General features: G+C 41.8%; 1 pseudogene; it reads right to left on the bottom strand.

Moving 5' to 3' along the window:
- Positions 1–18,790: 18,790 nt before the first annotated feature.
- LOC114093133 (large ribosomal subunit protein uL23-like) lies at positions 18,791–19,247 on the bottom strand (annotated as a pseudogene).
- Positions 19,248–20,528: the final 1,281 nt, after the last annotated feature.

The following is a 20,528-nucleotide window of genomic DNA, read 5'->3' on the forward strand; positions in this document are numbered from 1 at the left end:
CTTTGCAATTGATTTTTTGCTTTCATGTATAGTTTTTAAAAAAATTTTTTGGTGATGCTGGGATGGCACCCAGGGCTTCACACATGCTGGGCAAGTTCCCTACCACAGAGCCACATCCCAAGGCCTCATGTATAGTGTTTTTGAAGAACAAGTATCTTCATGGAAGACTAAAGGGCTGAAGTATATATAGATTTAAAATTTTAATAGTTATTACTTTTAAGTATAGTCCCTACAAAGAGATTATAACAACTTATATTCCCTCCAATAATTAATGAACTACTAGTTTTTTCCTCTTCCTTACTATGTAATATACATTTTCTAATCTTTCCAATCTTATGGGGGAAAATAGTATTTCATTGTTCTAAAGTTTTTCTTTCATTGTAGGAAACTTTGAACACCCCTTAATACATGTTAAAGACAATTCTGTTTCTTTTTCAGTGAAATCTTTCTTCATTTACTTCACTCTTCTAAATGTTGGCATTTTGTTTTTATTTATTGTAAAAACTCTCCTTTTGGATTTTTGTCACACAAAGATTGGCATAAAAAAGTCAGTGACTGATTCACGTTCTAAGTATTCGTCATCTCAGCCAAACACACCAATGGCCACACTGAAAGGCGCATGACTCTTAGGCACAGGGCACAGTCGGGGAAGACCTACCTCTCACCTGCACACCTATACAGGAAGGCGTGGTCATGGGATCCCATGGAAGCGATTTACTAGTGATGGTGGTTGGAGGTGGCTGGTGAACGTAGGGGCGGTGGGAAATCAGTGCTGTCCCATGTGGGATTTGTGAAAATAATATACAAAAATTCAGGCATCTGAGGGATGGAACTCTGATGACAGGGCTCATTTTTATTCTTATTTCACGATAGCTATTTGCCTCACTGCTTCTTGTGGGCAGAGAATAATTAGTATCTTGCGGCTCCCTTATGCCACCCTACCTTTCTAGGCTGGCGCCTTGCTCACACTTAGAGCGCTGCTTGTTTAGGCCAGTACCAGACTCTTTTGGGGGTAAGAGGCACATTTTATCGTCAGTACTCTCTGTGGTTCCCGCGTGGCACTTTCTTTTATGTTGGGTCCCAAGTTGGCCTAAAGATCTCTGTTAAAACTAACGATAAGTTGGGCACAGTGGTGTACACCTGTGATCCCAGCAGTTTAGGAGGCTGAGGCAGGAGGATCACAAGTTCAAAGCCAACCTCAGCAAGTTAGTAAGGCCCTAAGCAACTCAGCATGACTCTGTCTATAAATAAAAATATAAAAAAAGGGGCTGGGGATGTGGCTCAGTGGTTAAGTGACCAATACCAAAACCAAACTAAACCAAACCACACCAAAAACTAATGGTAAAACCACCACCAGAGTTAACCCAATTTTTCTCCTTTGTACTTGTAAAAAGCAATCCTTAAAATCCTTGAAATTTACCTATTCAAGACCAAAAGCCATTGCTCAGTTAATTTCTTCCTGGCGATGATTCTTTCTTCTCAAATAGGCCACTTTTCAGACTGGAAATCACCCAAATCCTCAAATAGCCTTATGTTTTTCACATGTTGATTCCAGCAAATTGCTGTTTGCATGTTGCCTTGGTGGGGACTCACTTAAAAGCTAGATTTGTTACTGTGTTGACTGACATTTTCACATGACATTTTGAGCTGCCTGAATAATTGTGATACCTACCAGAAAAAAAGAAATCAAGTACCTAAAATTATTCATACCTCTACATTTCAAGCCTTAATTTCCTGTCTGAAACATGATGAATTACTCATTTTTAAAATCATCTCTAGCTACTGAGAGTCTATGATGATGTATATAGATGGTTTGTAGATGGTAAAAATTAATGAATGTAACAGATTGTCAAAATAGCAGGTGTGATTATAAAATAATGGGATCAGCTAAAAACAGCAGCTCTCAGAGATCCAAATTATAAGGGGGAAATGAGGATTGGAGAGGGGCAGGTGATCTACTAACATCTTATGGGCACCAAACACTAGGGCCACTGTGTTCTCTCCATGTGCAACAGCTCATAGTCTTTTCTTTAAATCAGCCTTGGTCAGGCCAGAAGGTGGCTTTGCAAGAGCAGAGGATGGTGAACTGGCTTTGGGAACTGGCTCTCTGGTTTTACCTTGGCTATTCCCACTCTGGGAGAGGCCTGTGACCTTTCATATCATTCTTTTTTAAAATTATTATTTTAAAAAATACACTACAAAAGTGGAATGTGTTGAGAGCCACAGCCGAAGGGGCCCCAGCAAACTTCCAGCTGCCAGCAATCCAGCTGCCGGCTGATGATTGGCTCACAGCGGCCCCAGCAACATCTAGCTGATTGGCTCCTCTGCGGTGATGCTCATTGGACTGTTTCCCTGCCCTTTCAGACCATGGAGCTGCTCATTGGGGGACTTTTTGGCTCTGCCCACGTGACCCAGCCAATCGGCCTCAAGAGCAGGAGGATTGTGGGAGGTGGAAAGAAGCTACCAGGGGGAGAGACAGGCTTGTGGAAAGCCGGTGGTGGCAGTTGAGGCTCTGAGGATTTTTCCTGAGAGGCTGTTTGTTTGGCGTGTTTGGTTCTAAAAATAAAGTTAGTTTCTTTTGACAAGTGGCTCCTGATTGTGCCCAGCCAGACTGCGGCATTTGGTGGCCGGTACAGTGAAACTGCGAATGGCTCATTAAATCAGTTTTGGTCTGTAGAAATCGCTTTAGTTAATCTTTCTGGAATCCAAATCGGCTGCTGTTCTCCCTGTGGAAACACATAAACAGACCCCCCAGCCAGACTGCGGCAGGAATGCATTACAATTCTTATTACACATATAGAGCACAAATTATACATATAGAGCCCATCTTATTATTCTTGATGGCCAAGTGTCTAGGTTAGCCAACTTAACACAGAGTAGGAAGCCCCTATAATATGGATAAACAGAAAAAGGTTTATTTGATCAACAAATGTTCTTTCTCTCTTGTTGGAAACTGCTATTATTAGCATTACTCCTTAAGTGCTTATCAGCATAAGGATGCATTTTAACAGGTAAAGTCCTCTTCCAACTTGGAGGGATAATGCATGAATAATAAATAAATGTACAGTTGCTACGTCTCCTTTCCTTTATGTCTGGTGCATAAACTCACATGCATTTTTGTGTCTCCAAGTCTTTGCTGACATGCAAAGACCTTCTATGACTGGATAAATGTCATTCTCCAAAGCTCAGACCAAATATTGCTTCTTTCTATGATTTTCTTGATCTTTCCTTTCAAGTTGAAATAGCACCGTTAAGTACACCTGTATAATTTACTTGTAATTGACAAAACTTCCTTATTCTACAGAGAACTCAAAATATCTTACCAACAAAAGAATAAAGAGGACTTGGATTCAGGGGGAAAACAAGGGCAATAAAATAAATGTCCACCACCTACTTGTGTACAGTTGCAAGGAGAGAGCTACACATTTTGCTCTAAGTTTCTGGAGCTAAAGCCCAAATGGAAACAGTGAGTGGTAAGATTTGGGTGTGTCATAAGATAAAAATAAATGAACTGTTCTGAGAAAGCTCTTCCCAAATCTGGGATCATGGATGATGTAGGGAGGACGTGTTTAATTTCATTGAGCTGTTTCTGAATGTTACTTAAGATGAGAAACCCAAGCACAGCTGAAATAAAGCAGTTCCATCGAGGTGTGAAACCAAAGTTCTATATCACATTAAGTTTTTTTTTTTTTTTTTTTAGATTTTTTTCGGTTGAATTGTGCATGAAGCATAATTTCAGAATATCTACAGTAATAAATGGGCTGCTTATCTTTTAGAACCTCCATAAATTATTTTTTGTTAATATATTTGATAAGGATTGTATGGCTGAGAAAACTTGCATTTTTTCCCCCCAGCAAGAACCAAGAGTACAGATAGCCTGCAGCCAATTGAGGAAAGATCTGGATGGCTTGTCAATCAATCTGTCAGAATGTGCCTCTGTTGGAGCACTTATCACGCAGTGTAACAGACATCAGTGTCCCTGGCATAACTGCATCCTCTTCAAGGGCAGGAACTGTTTCTTTTCTACCTCTGCACCCCTGGCATCCAGCATAATGTCTGAAACAGAGCATCTATGTCATAGACTTTGTCGAATTGAATCAATTTAAAGGCTCTCTGTTGTCATCTGGTGCTAACTGGGCAAAGATAAGACCCCGAGAAGGCAAGGGCAGGGAACAGCTGAGCTTTGAAGGGAGTGAAAAGGCAAGAAACAGGAAAGGATGGGAACATGGAGCCGTAGTCTGTGAAAGCGGGTCCACGGGAGTCCCATGAAGGGGTGGTGAGTGGGGCCTTCACAGAGAGCAGGCGGTACTAGGCATGAGCTGATTAGACTGAGAAGGGATGGGTTAGGCTCCAAAAGAACAGTCCAGAACCAACTGGAAATGGCCATTTCCCACTGGGCCAGCTTTGCCTGTGGTTTGTCCTTTTCCCTCCTTCATTTCCTGTCTTTGGAATTGCAAGCAGCTGGACACAACAGGAAATGCATTTCTGGCTCCCTTGGTAGTTGGACTTCAGTTTCTGTTTGCCAGTGGAAGCACTGGTGACAGGTTGGAAAGGCCATTTGTCATCGATATATAGGCAGCAGGGGCTGGTGCCATGGGTGACTGGCACTCCAACAGCATTTGTGCTGCTTCCAGCATCGTCCGTGGCAACTTGGGTTCCTGCCAAGCACCTGTGGCCAGTAGCCTCCCAAATGCCACCATTGATCCTCACCTCTTGGTGTTCATGGTCTTGTGTAATTCCCTGTTCTTAAGTAACCCGCCACCGTTAGAATATGGAGGTGTGGAGGGATGCCCTTCTGGAACTAGGGTGGAAGGGTTTTGACTCCCGTCTTGCCAGCAGATTCTATGCTTTTTGGCTTGCATGCTCTGTTGAAGCAAGCTGTCATGCTCATGAGAACCATGTGGCAAGAAACAGGGATGACTCTGTCCAAGAGCCCACAAGGAGCTGCATCCTGCCAACAGCTGCATGCTCCTGAAAGGGTATCCCTCTGCCCTTGAGCCTTCAGAGTAACACCTACCTTGCTTGTAACCTCTGAGACACCTGAAGAAGTGGAAGGACCCTGGGAAGCCATGGCTAGACTCCTGACCCACAGAAACTACGCAGTTCTAAATGTGTGTTGTTTTAAGCCATCGAGTTTGGAGATAACTTGTTTTACAACAGCAACAGATGGCAGGGCTCTCAGTTCCAACAAGTGTGTGCTCATGGGCTCTGGATAGCTGCATGCTCCTCCCTTTGCTTTCCTTCCTCTCAGGGCTACAGCAGCTGCCTGCAATTCCTGCCACTTTCCCTGTAGCCAGAGTTTCCAATACCTTTGTTGCCATTTTATTTTATTTTTTTGGCATTGGAGATTGAACCCAGGGGTGCTTAACCACTGAGCCACATCCCCAGCCCTTTTTGCATTTTATTTAGAGATAGGTTCTCGCTGAATTGCTTAGGGCCTCACTAAGTTGTTGAAGCTGGCTTTGAACTCTTGGTCTTCCTGCCTCAGCCTCCTGAGCCACTGGGATTACAGGTGTGTGCCACTGCACCTGGTCTGTTGCCATTTTCTTATATTACATCCCCGAGGTGTGAAATATCTGAACAGTGACTGACACATCTACATAATCATTTTATTTAAATAAAATAAAATATTTGTTGTTCATTCCTTTTATTATTAATATTTTTAATTGACAGATAATAATTATAAACAAGTATGGGGTATGACGTGACATTTCAATATCCACATACAATGTATAATGATGAGATTCGGGTAACTGGCATAGCCATCACCTCAAACATTTATGTTTTCTTTGTGCTAAGAACATTCAAAATCCTCTCTATTTTAAAATATACAATTGTTTTCAACCACAGTTATTCTACTGAATTACAGAACACTGGAAGTTATTTCTCCTATTCAGCAGCGCTGCAGTATTCTCAATACAGTTGTTCTTTTTAAGTATTAAAGAAATGAGATGCAACTTTTTTTTTTTTTAAAGTGAATAAGCGTTTGCCTCTGTGCAGGTCCTGGTTTCTGGGGAAAGGTCAACTTCAAAAGATGGAGTCATCTGTGCTTTCCTCCTTGGGTGTGGTTGGGTATCTCTCTCTGCCACCTGCAAGCAATACAGGCAATCAGAAGGGATTCTGACAGACACACAGAGGTTTCTTCTCGTTTTCATGTGGGAGTCCAAGGAAGTACAATCGCTGTGTGCTCCCTGTAACTAGCATAACATATTATGGTGTGTGGATAAGGCCAAGCTCCTAGCTCGGCAGGTGAACCAGCACATCGACTTCATTCTCTCTGGAGACTTTAGAACTAGAAAGAAACCTCCACCTCAGGCCAGAGCAGCCCTTGATGAGGCTCCAAAGAGAGATGGCAAACTCACCACCACACAGCGCAAACCAAGTCAGAGACAGAAAGAGCTGTAGCTTGAGAACAAAGGGAAAGAAAGAGACTCGTCAAAGAGACCATATCTACCCACCCACAGAAAACTCAGTGAAGAAAATGAGCTACACTTCTCCCACTGGAAGGCCTGGGGGGAGAAGATATTCAGGAAAACCACAGGGGCAGAAAATTAGATAGTTTATCTGAAAAAGGGAAAAATGAGCACGAGGGTGTGTTTGACGTATGGCTAGAAGTGAGAATAAAGGCAAAACATCAGTGTATACTTGGCATCAGAAGAATGCCTTTTATCCAAAGATCGCGAAGCAGTTTGAGTCTATTAATTGACTCGTGAGACAGTTAAATTATTACTCATTTTTATGTGGCATTGTATTCTGAAATTTGCTAAGCATTTTACAACCCAAGTACCTTAGTTATTCCCCAAACAACCTGAAGGTTGCAGTGTGGCCATTCCTGTTTGGGACACGTGGAAACTGACCCTCAGAGAAGTTGGGTGACATATGAAGGATCAGGAGAAGGCAGAGGCTAAGAAATGAACCCTCAGTAAGGAATGGGGAACTCTACCACGGGCAGCTCAGTCTTTACTGCTGCTGGTTCTTCATGACATCTCTGGTGAGCAGTATCCTGGTTCCCAAAGATGTCCACAATCTAATCTGTAGAATCTGTGAGTATGTGTATCTTGAACAGCAGAAAGGACTTTGTGGATGCAATTGAGGATTTGCAGTTATCTTGGATTATATGGGCGGACCCAGAATAGTCATTGCCTTACAGTTCTGGAATTTTCTAAAAGGAGTGATTAGAGGCTTTAGGAGAGAAGATGGTTCAGTTTCCAGAGACTGCCCGCATTCCAAGGACTCATGGGCCTTGGGAGGTAGGAGAGTCAGAAGCACAGCTTGGGATGGTGAGGCACCATGAGTCCAGAAATGGGGGCAGCCTTTAGAAGCTGGAAGGGATCAGGAAGCACCTTCTTCCCTAGAGCCTTCTGAAAACCCACTTCAGACTTCTGAATTCCAGAACTGTAAGCTAACAACCTTGTGTTGTTTTAAACTGCTGAGTTTGTGGTTATTTGGTACAGTAGCTGTAGGAAACTCATACAGCATCTTTGTGGATTGGAGGGCTCCATGGCTCCTGGACACTCCAAACACAAACTTCCACTTTCTGAGTTTTTTGGGTAGCAATTACAGAGGATTTTTTTTTTCCCTTGAAAGAACAGCCTGGGTGTGTGTTAATAAAAACAATGGATTAATGGGTTGAAGAAAAAGAGTAATGGTAGTAACAACAGCAATAGTCATAAATAATAGAGCTTGGGCTTAATGTAGGCCCAGTGCGAGGACAGGGTCTTGGTGTGCCTTTTCTCTAGTATCTTCTAACAGCTCTAACAGAGTTAACCATCTTTTTGCTACAGGGGAGGAGATGGAGTCAGAGAAAGCCATCAGCTAGTGCTGGAACTGGCATAGGCACCGAGGATACCTGACTCTCAGCCACTACTGGGAAGAGTTCTTCTAGAGAGTTCTTCTTTCATTGAAGGAGAGGAACGTGTCGTGTGTGAAGGCAGACACACACAGGCAGTTCGACGGGCCTTGAGGAGGTGCCTCGACTCTGCCTTGGCCAGGCGAGGTGAGGGACTTCCCTTTTCTGCTCACTATAGCCACTGCCATCAGAGGGCAATGCCTTTCCTTTACTCTTTTTTTTTTTTTTTGCCATGACTGACACCTTTTGTGAAAGAAAACCAGCAGTTTCACATTGCTCAATGAAAGTCCAGGGCTGCAGGGGTACTGGGGCTGCTTCAGCTTCCACAAGGAAGGAGGGGTGGGGTGAGTGAGGTCAGGATGGATAGAGATGGGAGGACCCAGGTCTTAAAGAGACATGGCTGGAACTGACAACCGTGCTTAGTATCAGTCAGACCTGAAATAATTTAGAGAATTATAGGTATTACTGCAAAAGGGGCACTTACAATAATCCCTATTCTGAAGTACTTTCGACAGTGCTGTAGGAATGGAGCAGCTTTGCCATGGCACCCCTGCGACTCTTGCTCCTGCAGTTCTGCTCCAATGGCTACTGCTGTACACCATTGCGCTCCCCCTGCCCTGGTCTTGCTCCTCCCTCTGCTCTGATTACGACTGCACCGTTGCTAAAATTGCTACCTCGATCAAATTACTCTCGCTGTCATTTCCATGGACTATCTCTGCTATCATCACTATATTATGTCAACCACCACCATTACTGTTACCATTAATGCTGCTGTTACCATGACAGTTACTACCACCACCACTGCTGTTGTCACTATCTGGTTTGCCAAATGCTTCTACTGTAATAAACATGCAGCAGACTTCAGCCTTCAAAGAGGTGGGGCTGGAGCAGATCCTCAGGCCACCCTGGATCTGCCTGGCAAAAGTTCCTCCTCTGGGTTTTTTCTCTGGGCTGCTGCTATCCTTTGGCTACTACTCAGGTTTGGACAAAGTAGCTGTGACTGCCCGGGAGCTCTCAGAGGTAGCAACTCGGCTTGCTTCACTAATCCCTGTCGGTGACAAATGCTCCTCAAATCCATTCCCCAATGGCCCTTTGAAGTGGACAAACAACTCCACAGCCATAAAATATCATGTTTTAAATAGAAGGTACTGTGTCAAATGTCACCAGCAGCTCAGCCACAGGGACTGCTGATCTTGGACTGATTCAGATATTTTTGGGATAGCAAGAAGAATTAACGTTCATTTGAGGGCTTATCATATTTTATCAAGTGCTGTTCTAAGCACTTAACACGGATTGACTTATTTGTCACTCCATGAAACTCTGAGCCAGTTACTGTCATCAATCTCATTTTACAAATGAGAAAACCAAGACACAGAGAATTTAAGATACTTGTTCAAGACAATACAGCAAGTGGAAGAGCAGTGTTAATTCCAGAAAAGACACTGCTGGCCATAAACCTACCAACACCTGGCTTTATTGTACTTATCATTTTGGCCAAGACTAGTAGCTGCTCAGTAAATTCTAGACTGGTAAATTAACAGATAAACAACTCGAGGAATAATGAGAGTAACCTAATTTGTGATTTGTGAGTAAAGAAAGGAGTAGTCCTTATGAGTGTTCTCAACTGAAGGGCAACTCCAGTTCTTGGCAGGAAGAGACCAGCAGGGGAGTCAGGGAGGTCCAGAAGAAATCGATGAGGAGGTACATGCATAGAGACCCAGTGTGCCGGAGCTTGAGGGATTCGTCTTGAGGATTTCACACTCTAAGGATTTTCCTGGGTCTCCTGGGCCTGCTGGTGATCGGGAAGTGGGAGGCAGTTCAGGTGGGAGTGGGACCGCTCCTTGGCCCATCCTGGTGTGGCTCATGATGTAGTTCCATCTTCTACAGCATCTTTTTCTGATGTGGGCAGTGATCTGTTTGCTTTTTGCAGGAAATAAAATTGTGTGTCAAATTTAGAATTTGAGTGCTGGTAAACTCCTTAAAATCTAATTCTTTTAATTTTACTGATTAGGAAGCCTTCCAAGGGGTCAAGTGATTTGACAAAGCTGTGATACCGGAGAAGGTCAAGTTTCCCTGATTCTCCAGGCCTTATATGACATGTTTAATTAGGTTTTCTCCTTTGTTCGCTCTGATCTGGTGACAAGTCTCTTGTACTACTTTAAATGCGTTGGTGTTTCAGATAAAGAGATTGACTTGGCTTTTTAATAGTAGCCATTTTGGCAAGTATAAGGTGAAAGAAGATGAGAGATAACAAGTGTGGGCAAGGATGTGGAGAAAAGAGAGCATGGGGCACGCTGGTACCGCTGTTATGGAAAACAGTACATACAGAGCTTCCTTGAAAAATTAAAAATGGAACCATCTTATGCTCTGGCAATCCCACTTCTGGGCTTGCAGGCAAAGGAAACAAAAATCAGTATTTTAAAGAGATATCTGCCCTTCCATGTTCACTGTAGCATTATTTTCAATAAGCCCAAACATGGAATCACAGACGTGTACATCAGTGGATGAATGGGTAAATACAATGCGATATGTAGACATGACAATCCCATTCCACCTTAAAAAAAGAAGAAAAAACTTGACATTTGCAGCAAATTGAATCTGGAGAATACTATGTTAATTGAAAGTAAGACAGGCACAGGAAGACAGATACTGCATGACCTTATTTGTTTGTGGAATCTAGGAGAGTTGAACTCATAGAAGCAGAGAGTAAAACAGTGGGGGGCTGTGGGGTTGGGGGGACTGGGGAATGTTGGTCAAAGGTACACAGGTTCAGTTACACAGGATGAATAAATTTTGGAGGGCTATTGTACAATATAGTGACTATATTTAATGTATTTCATTCTTGAAAATTGCTAAGAGCATAGATTTTAAGTGTTCTCCTTACCTTCCCCCCCCAAAGATAACAATGTGAGGTGATGGATATGCTAATTAGCTGGATTTAATTTAATTGTTTAACAATGAACCCATATTTTGAAACATCATGTTGTATTCCATATATGTACACAATTTGTTTATGTATATTTGTCAATTATATCTTATTAAAGTTGGGTTAAGAAAGGGAAGGAGGGAGAGAGAGAGGGAAAGATGGAAGAAAAAATTTTAAAAAAAGGCCAGTTTGAGCCAGGGCCACAGCATACTTTGTCTCTGATAACACTGGCTATAACAAAGATCTAATTAGCTAATTAATCCACACTGTGTTCCCTTGATACAAGGTCATATAACTTTCATCTTTAAGATGGACAAACTAAGGCAGCTTGCAGTTTGCTTCATTTAATATTTAAAACCTCTTTATAAGGGAGGCAGCCCCAAAGAATTCTATTTGCACTCATATTAATATCGCTTAATTAAAAACATTTTTCAGCATTATAACAAATAGAACAAGTACCTTAGCTGTAATATATGTTCTTCCAGCAGTGAAATCTGGCCTCTTTACATAGTCAACAAATGTGAGCATCATAAGATGGTAATAAATTATTTAGGAGATATTTACTTTTAATTATAATTTTCTCAATAAATTCTAAAATTTAATACCAAAGAAACTAAGATGATGCAGTTACATATAAATGTTTCACACTAGACTCATTTTGGCTTTGTGGAAGTGACTACATTAAAAATCTCTCTTATTGTTCTGTTCCTCATTCTGTCCTGCCTGGCATACAATTTCTCCATAACTGTGCTGTCCTGAGCTCCTTCCTTTGTACAAAACACCAACTCTGCTCTCCAAATCTTCCTTGTGATTATTACTCCTAACGGACACAAACAGTGATTAAAGTAACTCATCTCTAGAACCAATTTGACATATGACAATAAAAACTCATTTAATTTCAATACCTTCCAAGTGATCTAGCTATATACGTAGCCTGTTATTGATTTTCCTATTTTGATAATAGAACACTGCATATCTATGGGTTTTTTTTCTAGCATGCTTAGTTTACCCTACCAAACACTTTTATTTGTAAGTGACCATCTGGTAGAAAAGCCACATTGTGCAATCTTTTCATCAAGGTGGGTAATCTAGTTCTAGCTCCCTGTGATTGGGGGTGGGCACATGCAGTTTTGCTGGTTCAAGGGTTTACAATTCCATTTGATCCTGAGATTTTCCCTTTCCTCTTCCATCTCTCTCTTCCATTATGCCATCTGTTGATTCTTGTGGGATTTATATGAATTAGCACAGAAAATGGAAACCAATTGTTTGTCTTTAAGCCCCTTTCCTCCTTCATAGAGCTCATGGCAGAGAAACACGTAACTCCAGGAATCTCTTTTTATTTCTGAACCCAAGGAGGAGCTGTTTTGATTTTTCCATTTTATAGATGGAAATAACGAAGATAGATAACTTGGGGGACTTGTTCCAGGCTATATACACAATCAAGGCTACCGTCAAGAAGAATAGAGACAGAGCAATCAAAGCCAGTTAAATGAATAAACTCACTGCCCTAAATGAGATATTAATTGGAAACATCAGATGAAAGGACTCAAGGAGTGGTTAGGTAACATAGTGGCTGATAGAACGTTAATGAGAATTTAAGGACGTCTAAGAGATGCTCTTGAGCTTCTGAGGCATGGTTATGAAAGAACCATGAAATATTCTCTTTGCTAAAAGAATATTTCTTGGTGCTCTTGTCAGACGGTTGATTTTGTTATGTTTCCCAAATCCCTTTTGGTGTTTTATCTACTGGAGCGTTCATTTGAGACAAACAGCTTGTGTTCTCTTTCTAGCCAAGCAGAAACCAGAATGAATGAGAAAAATCACCTAAGAAAGTCTGTCCTCCTGATTTCCCACATGAAACTGGCCAGAGAGTCCCTGCTCCCCTGGAGGAGCCCTCTGTGGTCTCCTCCAGTACCTGTCAACTGTCTGGCTTGTCATGGGGATAGTGGCAGCAGCAGCTCCTGCTTCTTCAAAATCAAACCTGCAAATAAGTATATTTAAGAAGTGTGTCTATCCTAGTTCATCTCCCTAGCTGTGTTCCCGAGGGAATTAGATTAAATCTTTTCTGAATATCATTGATATCCAGACTTGCCTCATTGGTGACTTGACTTACTTATTTTTTTTATCTACATCCTCATTTATATGTTTTTCTTATTTTTGTGGATGTTTGTTTATACCAGATGTGGGCAAAAAGCCTGACATACTGCATACCTTATTTAAACTCAAAAGGATCCTACATGTGGGTGTTATTACCCAGACCTGATAACACTAGGTATGAGTGACTTGCTGAGGTCACCCATATAGGCGGCACACTCAGATCTGCCTGACTCTAGTGCCCATGTTTCTAATCAGAATGCTCTAGACTGTCCAGTTAGGAAGACATTATTTAATTGTCTATTGTCTTCTGGAGTCGGACCTATTCTGCGGTCCTTAAAGATGGACCATCCTGAAGATGGGTTGTTGAAGGGTCTTGGGAACATAATTGTGTTGTTTGCTTCCTAGGAATTGGTGAGCTCAGTTTTCATGTAACCAATCTGGTTTCAGTGAGTATTGACTTGCCCCAGATCTCCTGGTGTGTGTGTGTGTGTGTGTGTGTGTGTGTGTGTGTGAGTGTGTGTGTGTTTCTGTCTTGGAGACTCAGCAATTACTGATCAGGATTTTTCTTATTCCTTTTGTCCCTTTATGCCAAGGTCAAGTTGAATACAGTAGTTCTCCCAGACAGTCCTTCCTCTTATTTTAATAAAGATGATGGAACATATTAGAAGAAAACAAAGGGAAAACAATCCACATAAATTGCTGAAAAACCCGCATACATACATGTGAAAAAAAATGTGCAATACAGATGGGATTGCTGTTTCTGGGTGGACTGATTATCTGAAAAAGGCTGATGGTCTCCATATTGTGAGAATTCCAAGGCATTAATTCTGGATATGAGCTCTGGATTACTCAGGATTCTCTAGAGGAACAGAACCAATAGGAGGTATGATTATAAAAAGGGGATTTATTAGAGAGGTTTACACGACCAGAAGCTGGATATCCACAATGACTGTCTGCAGGCTGGAGAGTGGAAGGAACCAGTAGCTGTGCAGTCCAAGGGTCTGAAGTCTTAGAAAAAGAGGGATCAATGATGCTGCCCCAGTCAGAGACTGAAGGCTTCTGGAAGTTCCCTGGAGAATCACTGGCAGAGTCTGCTTTTGGAAGGGTGAAGGAACTGGAGTCTGATAACCCAGTTGGTTGCAGCAGCAATTTAGAACCCATTCAAGGAGAATTGATCTTGCATCTGCGGCAGCCTCCTTCTTCTTCCATCCAAGCCTCCAACCTCTCTGACGGTGCTGCCCAATCTTAGGGAGTGTCTTCCCTTCAATTCGCTATCCCACATGCCAATCATTCCAAGACACACTCTCATCGACACACCCAGAAGCCTCTTCATCTTCCCCATCTCCTTATCCTCTCAAGTTGACAATTCAGATTAACCATTACAAGCTTTATTATCATTACCTTTGGTCTGGATGGGCTTTCCTTCACTGGATGGACACTCTGTTCTGGGGCATATCTTCCCTGAATCTAGAAGGCAGTTCCTTCTGTAGTTCCATGGTCCCTCCCTGGAAAAGAGGCCCTCTGATTCTCTGACTTTCCTTTCCTTGTTTTAAGTCCTCCATTTGCAACCTGCATAGATTAACATTTTCACTCCTTGGCCTAAAGAGTGGCTAGACTTGTTTTTCTAAAGGTTCCAGAGACACAATAGTTGAAGCCTCCATCTTGGGAACCTCTTAACTCCAGTGCTGGTTTCTGCCATGGAAGGCAAAAGCTTGCTTTTCTTCTAGTTTCAAAACTTTGCATTCCCTGTTGGACTTCTTACTATCCCCCTTCGGTTTTAAGGGCTTGTTGGTAGGTCTGGAGTTAATGAAATAACTCTGCTTATTACCAGTCATGCTAGTTCCCTTTATTTTCTCTATGGGGACTCACCCAACCAGGGGAATGAGTAACGGTGGAAAACTATCTCACATCCATAGTGACAATAATAGATGTATGAAAGAAAGCATTTGTTTTCTATGTGCCTCCCTCATATTTTTATGAGACATAAAATAGGAACTTCGACTGTTGACGAGCTTTAAGGGAAATATACTTTATTCCCTCAGAATGTTCCCATTCTGGGTCTCAGTCTCACATTCATGGAACTCTCATAAGGATGGATACCAGTTATGATGTTTTGGGTTGCAAGTAAATGAGATCAACTTGATTCTAAGGCACAGAAGGGACGTATGGAAGATGCATTGGACGCTAGGGGATCACGTCTGAAAAATGAACATGAACCAGAGTCAAGAAGCTTATAAATCTGGCTATGGCATGTGGTGGTCACATTGCTGTTGGGAGTACATTTAATCTACCCTTTTGCCTTTGTTTCACTGGCTCAAAATTCAGGTGAGTGAGAGCCTCTGTCAGTTGACCTTGATCTTGTCCCAGCACTGTCCATCAAGGCCTGAGGATAGGAAGGATGGAGACCCAGTGGCTCCTCTACAGGAGCCTGTGGAAAGCCTCCAGGAACATGCTCAAGGAGATACGGATTCCTCAAATCCAGGAGCAGGGCAGGCTGAATGCCACTAGACTGACATCTTAAAAATATTGGATGGCCAGTCGGTCCGATGTACTCCTTCAGCATGTTTTTTTTTTTAATTTTTAATTTTAAGATCCCAATTAGTATTCTTAACACTGTTCTTAATCTCTGAATTCCTCCCTTTTGTCCCTTCTTAAATACATACTTTTCAGGCTCGCAGCTGCCTTGATACTGTTAACATCTTATACCAAGACCAGAGTCCCCGCTACAGCGCAGCAGAGTCAGAATTGGATTCCGAAGATTGATGTACTGTCCAGGCTGCGGGCCCTCTGATGACTGGATCTCCTCTGGGCAATGAAGCTGCCTTCTTTGTCTCCTCTCTCGACCGTCAAGCTTGCACCACAGTAATAATATTTAATAAGAGCAGCAGTAAAACTATGTCATTGCTTCTCTGATGGTCAGAGTGGAATGCAGCTCCAAATAAAGCAGGAGTGATTGTCGCGCAGATAATGCAGTTGTTTTAGTTCTTTCACCTTGAGGAAGGGTGAGGTGGCTTCAATGTTGATTGATGCTCGTCTCAAAGCCTGCTGGAATAATACATTAGGTGTTTGGGTGGAAGTGTGAGGTGCACTTGATCATGTATTAAACATTCGTGAGCTATTTGCTGCAATACATTCTGACTGGATCTTGAAAAACAGCTTTGCTCACTCAGGATAAAGGAAATACAGCTTTTGTGTTTTGGGCCACTCTACCTAAGTCAGGAAGTCTTTTTTCCTTTTCCCTGAGGATATTTAAGCAGTTTACCACACTTGTCTGTCTTTTTCTCATGCCATCCCAGAGAAAGTGAAGGCTCAGAATACAGGGGAAACTTATTTGAAAGAAATGTCTACATGCAAAGATCTGAATTTACAAAACAAAAATTGGAAGCTACTTACATTAGCAAAGGATTGTCTTTTTGGCTTCACAAAAGGATTCACATTAGAATTTCTTTAAATAGTGAAGTTCCTTACTGGATGAAAATAAGATGGAAACTCTCTTTCAGAAATGTTTCTGTTACTTAAAATGAGCTGTGTTTCATGCCATCCAATTTTATTTTATCATTTTTATTTTTTCTTTTTATTGGCACATTATAATTATACATAACAGTGGGATCCATTCACGATCACAGGTTCATACAGGCACACAAGAAGAAAGTATAATTTGGTCAGTTTTATTCCCTGTACCTTCCTTTCCTCTCTTCTTCTTCTCCTTTGTCCTCCTCCTCTCCTCTACTGGTCTCCCTTCTATTTTCTTGAGTTGCTTCCCTGTCGTCCAATATATAACTGAAGAACTGAGAATCATTCAGGAACAAGTCCCAGAAACATTGTGAGGCTCTAGGAAGAGGATCCAGGAGCAAAGGATCATTCCTTTACTCTTCTAGAAAGAGAGTGGCTTCCATAGCTATACATACTGGGACCCTTTTTTTTGGGATCCTGGAAGACTGCCACACCAAGTAGTGTCATAATTATAAGGTCATTCTATTGTAGGCGGTGACATTTTCATACTATGTTGAGAATAAGATAGCATGCTGATTCAAGTTTTTGGCTTTGGAAAAAATATTTTTAATCTGTTTAACTTCTAAATATAAAATATATTCCAAGAATTTTCTGTCTTTAGATTCTCTAATTTATCACTTTAGTGGAATATGTTTCATTTTAACCTTTCTGGGCTTTAGTTTTCTCACCTTCAAAATGAAGCCTTTGAACTAGATAATCTCTAGTGCTGTCTACACCATCCCTAATTACTGGAGATTGAAACCAGGGGTACTCTACCACTGCGCCATGTCCCCAGCCCTGGTTATTTTCTATTGTGAAACAGGGTCTTGCTAAATTTCTTAGGGTTAGGCCTAAGTTGCTGAGGCTGGTCTGGAACTTGTGATATACCACCTCAGGCTTCTGAGACTTGGATTACAGGAGTGTGTCACCCAGCTACGTTTCTGGGTCCTTTTATGATCCCCAAATTTGCTTCTTAGTTCCTTATAAGAGTAACATAAATCCTATGATTCTAAGATTCCACCTCTTCCTTTGCTGAATTCAAATACCGCACCAAGCCACAGACTGATCTGATCTTTGCTTTATCTTCTCATTTTATAAATATGTTTAGTGTTTTTAAAGCCCTATTCAGATTCATAGTTACTTGGAGGTTTGAAAAATAGTGCAAAAGAATGTTAAGTATACCTATATACTGTTCTTCTTCTTTATAAACATTTTAATGAGGGGTAAAGTCTTAGATTGTTACATAGCAGAGATGTGAAAAAGGATAAAAGTCTGGGGGGAAAAAACTCACAGAGCCCATGGGCAGGGCTACCTCTCTGTTGAGGGTCTTAAAGCAGACATGGTGGTTCACTCATCCTGAATATGCCTTGGGCCTGATGGATTAAGGGACGATCCTGGGCTTAACTGGGAGAATGAAACCTAGTTGTGGAAGCAATAGCCTGGTTTTGGACTAAATGTTTGTGTCCCCCAAATTCACAGGTTGAAATCTAATCTCCAAAATGATGGTGTCAGGAGGTGGGGGGTTTGAGGGAGGTTAGGTCATGAGGACAGAGTCCTCATGAATGGGATTAAGGTCCTTGTAAGAGGCTTAGGGTTGCTAGTTAGCCCCTCTCTGACATATGAAGACACACAGAAGGTGTCATCTATGAGGAAAAGGTCCTCACCAGATACCAGATTGTACCATGAACTTAGACCTTCCAGTTACCAGAACTCTGAGCAGTAAATTTCTGTTGTTTATAAGCCATCCAGTCTATGGCACTCTGCTTTGATGAGCCCAACTAGGACAGGTCCTTAAAGGAGTATTTTTTTCAATCTAAAATAACATTTATTATATTTCATCTATTTCTTTTTTTCTAGTATTTTCCATCTATTTCTATTTTCTAGTATAGTAATATGTGTTGTTTTTAGATAGACATGACAGTAGAGTGTATTTTGACATATTATACATACATGGAGTACAACCCATTCCAATGAGGATCCCATTCTTGTGGTTGTACATAGTGTGGAGTCACACTGGTTATGTATTCATTTATGAGTGGATGAAAGTTATGTCCAATTATTTTTTATGAAAGTTGTGTGATGGTCAGCTCTGAATCCTGAAAACGCCTTTTAACCAAGTGGACATGAGCGCAGGGCTCTCCACATAGCCTGTGCAATGGCTTCTGATGCTAACTCCCCAGATGTAGACCAGACTTCACAGGTGGAGGGCACAGCATGCCATGAGACTGCCCTTGTCTCAGACACCAGCCATCGGCTGGGGCTTCCAAGGTCATGCTCACTTATGACCAATTTGGGAATTTTTACTCCTCCCTCAGTTTCAATAATTCACTAAAACGATTCATAGAACTTAGGAAAATGCTATACTCATGATTACAGTTTTTTTATATTGAAAAAATATGTATTTAGAATAGCCAGCTGGACTCTGTTTACATGACCCCAATTGTGTTGGCAACATCCAAAGCATCATAATCAGGACCCTGTCCAATGGAAGCCTTCACTCTGTCAGGCCTGATCAGGGTGTTGACCTCAGCCACATCAATGTCATAGAGCTTTACAGCCTGTTTGTCTGGTGTTTGGTCTTGACATTGACGAGGAACACTAGTGTGTTAGTGTCTTCCATCTTCAGTCTTCTTCATGGCTGCCTCAGTGGTCAGGGGGAACCTGGGAATGGCAGAATGGTCAAGCTTGTTTCTCAAGGGCTGCTCTTTGAGGATATGTGGGCTGCCTCTGGAGCCACAATGTCTTGGGCTGCCAGAAGATAGGTGACCTTCAGATCTTCTTCTTCTGACTCTGGATGCCTTTCAATCCTGCCTTCTTGGCCTTCAAAGCTTTTGCTTTAGCTTTGGAAGGGGCAGGAGCTTCCTTCTTAGCTTTTGGTGCCATCTTGGTGAAAAAGCACGTTTAGATGCTTTTTTACAAGATTATATGTTTTTTTTACCTGTAATCATGACATGGTTACAGGTGTATTATAGTAGTAAGGTTGAAAACCAGAACCACCCCCCAAAAAAGAGGCAGAGCATGAGGTCAGGGAAAATCCAAAATGCAAAGCTTTTGGTGTCTTGTCCCCAGAGAGTCAAGGTGCACCTCTTTCCCAACATCCAAATGTGACACAAAACACCTGGTGTATTGCCAACCAGGGAGACTCACCCAAACTTCTGTGTCCAGAGTTTTTTATTTTTTATTTTTGAGAGTTTATTATATAGACAGGATTATTGAATTATGAATTATTGCCCAAAAGGTTGAACTTGTCCTAACCAGCCCCTTGCCAGAGACCCAAAGCCCCAACCCTCTAATCATGTGCTTGGTCATTCTGGCACAACCAGCCCCCATCCTGTGTCATTTCATTGGCTTAACCTCTTCAGGGGACAAATATGAGTCACCTCTTCAGCATATTACTAGGGCCCATCATGAATAACTAAGTCCCTCTCCTCACTCTGGAAATTCCAAAAATTTAGAGGCTCCTTTCCAAGAATTAGTGACAAAGTCCAGTTAAATTCTTTTGTGTTGCTTCTGGCTTTGGTCTATTCTGGAGTCTTTATAAGGAGTACAACTAACAAGCTGCTTATTCTGTCTTTCTCTTACAGGGACTTTAGGGTGAATCGAGGTTGCAAATTGATATAGACACATGGTAACAACTTGGGCTTGGAGTTTAGGATGCCTGGTTTTATCCTGGTTCTACCACTTACTAGCTCGATGGTCTTGGGAAGGGGACTTAACCTCTCTAAGCTCAACTTCCTCCTCAATGAAGCGGAAGCTTATCATGGTGAAATCTACTCTTGTCTGTCACGATGTTTAGCACAATTTTGGGCACCCAGAAGCTCAGGGTTTGCCATTCGTGACTGCTTTGGATTCTAGAATAGTTATTGAATATTTCTAAGTAAAATTTAAAGGTGCCGTATTCTAAATATCTCCAGGCCAGTAGTTTTATCAGGTTTTAGTTTTTAGAAGTCGATGATCCCTCTGTCAAAAGGAATTCTTTCACAAAATCCAAATCTAGAAAGAAGACAAAATCTCTACAGAGCTGACCTCCCCTAGTCGAGGAGGGTCAGGCACATCAAGCCACTCTTTTATCTTCAGAATGTTAAAATGTATTTGATGAAGTCAGTTTGAAAACGGGCCTAGGCCATGGCCAATCTACCTCCCCTGACCTCCCCCAGGCAGCTC

Source organism: Marmota flaviventris, chromosome 7, assembly GCF_047511675.1.
Source record: "Marmota flaviventris isolate mMarFla1 chromosome 7, mMarFla1.hap1, whole genome shotgun sequence".
NCBI lineage: Eukaryota > Metazoa > Chordata > Mammalia > Rodentia > Sciuridae > Marmota > Marmota flaviventris.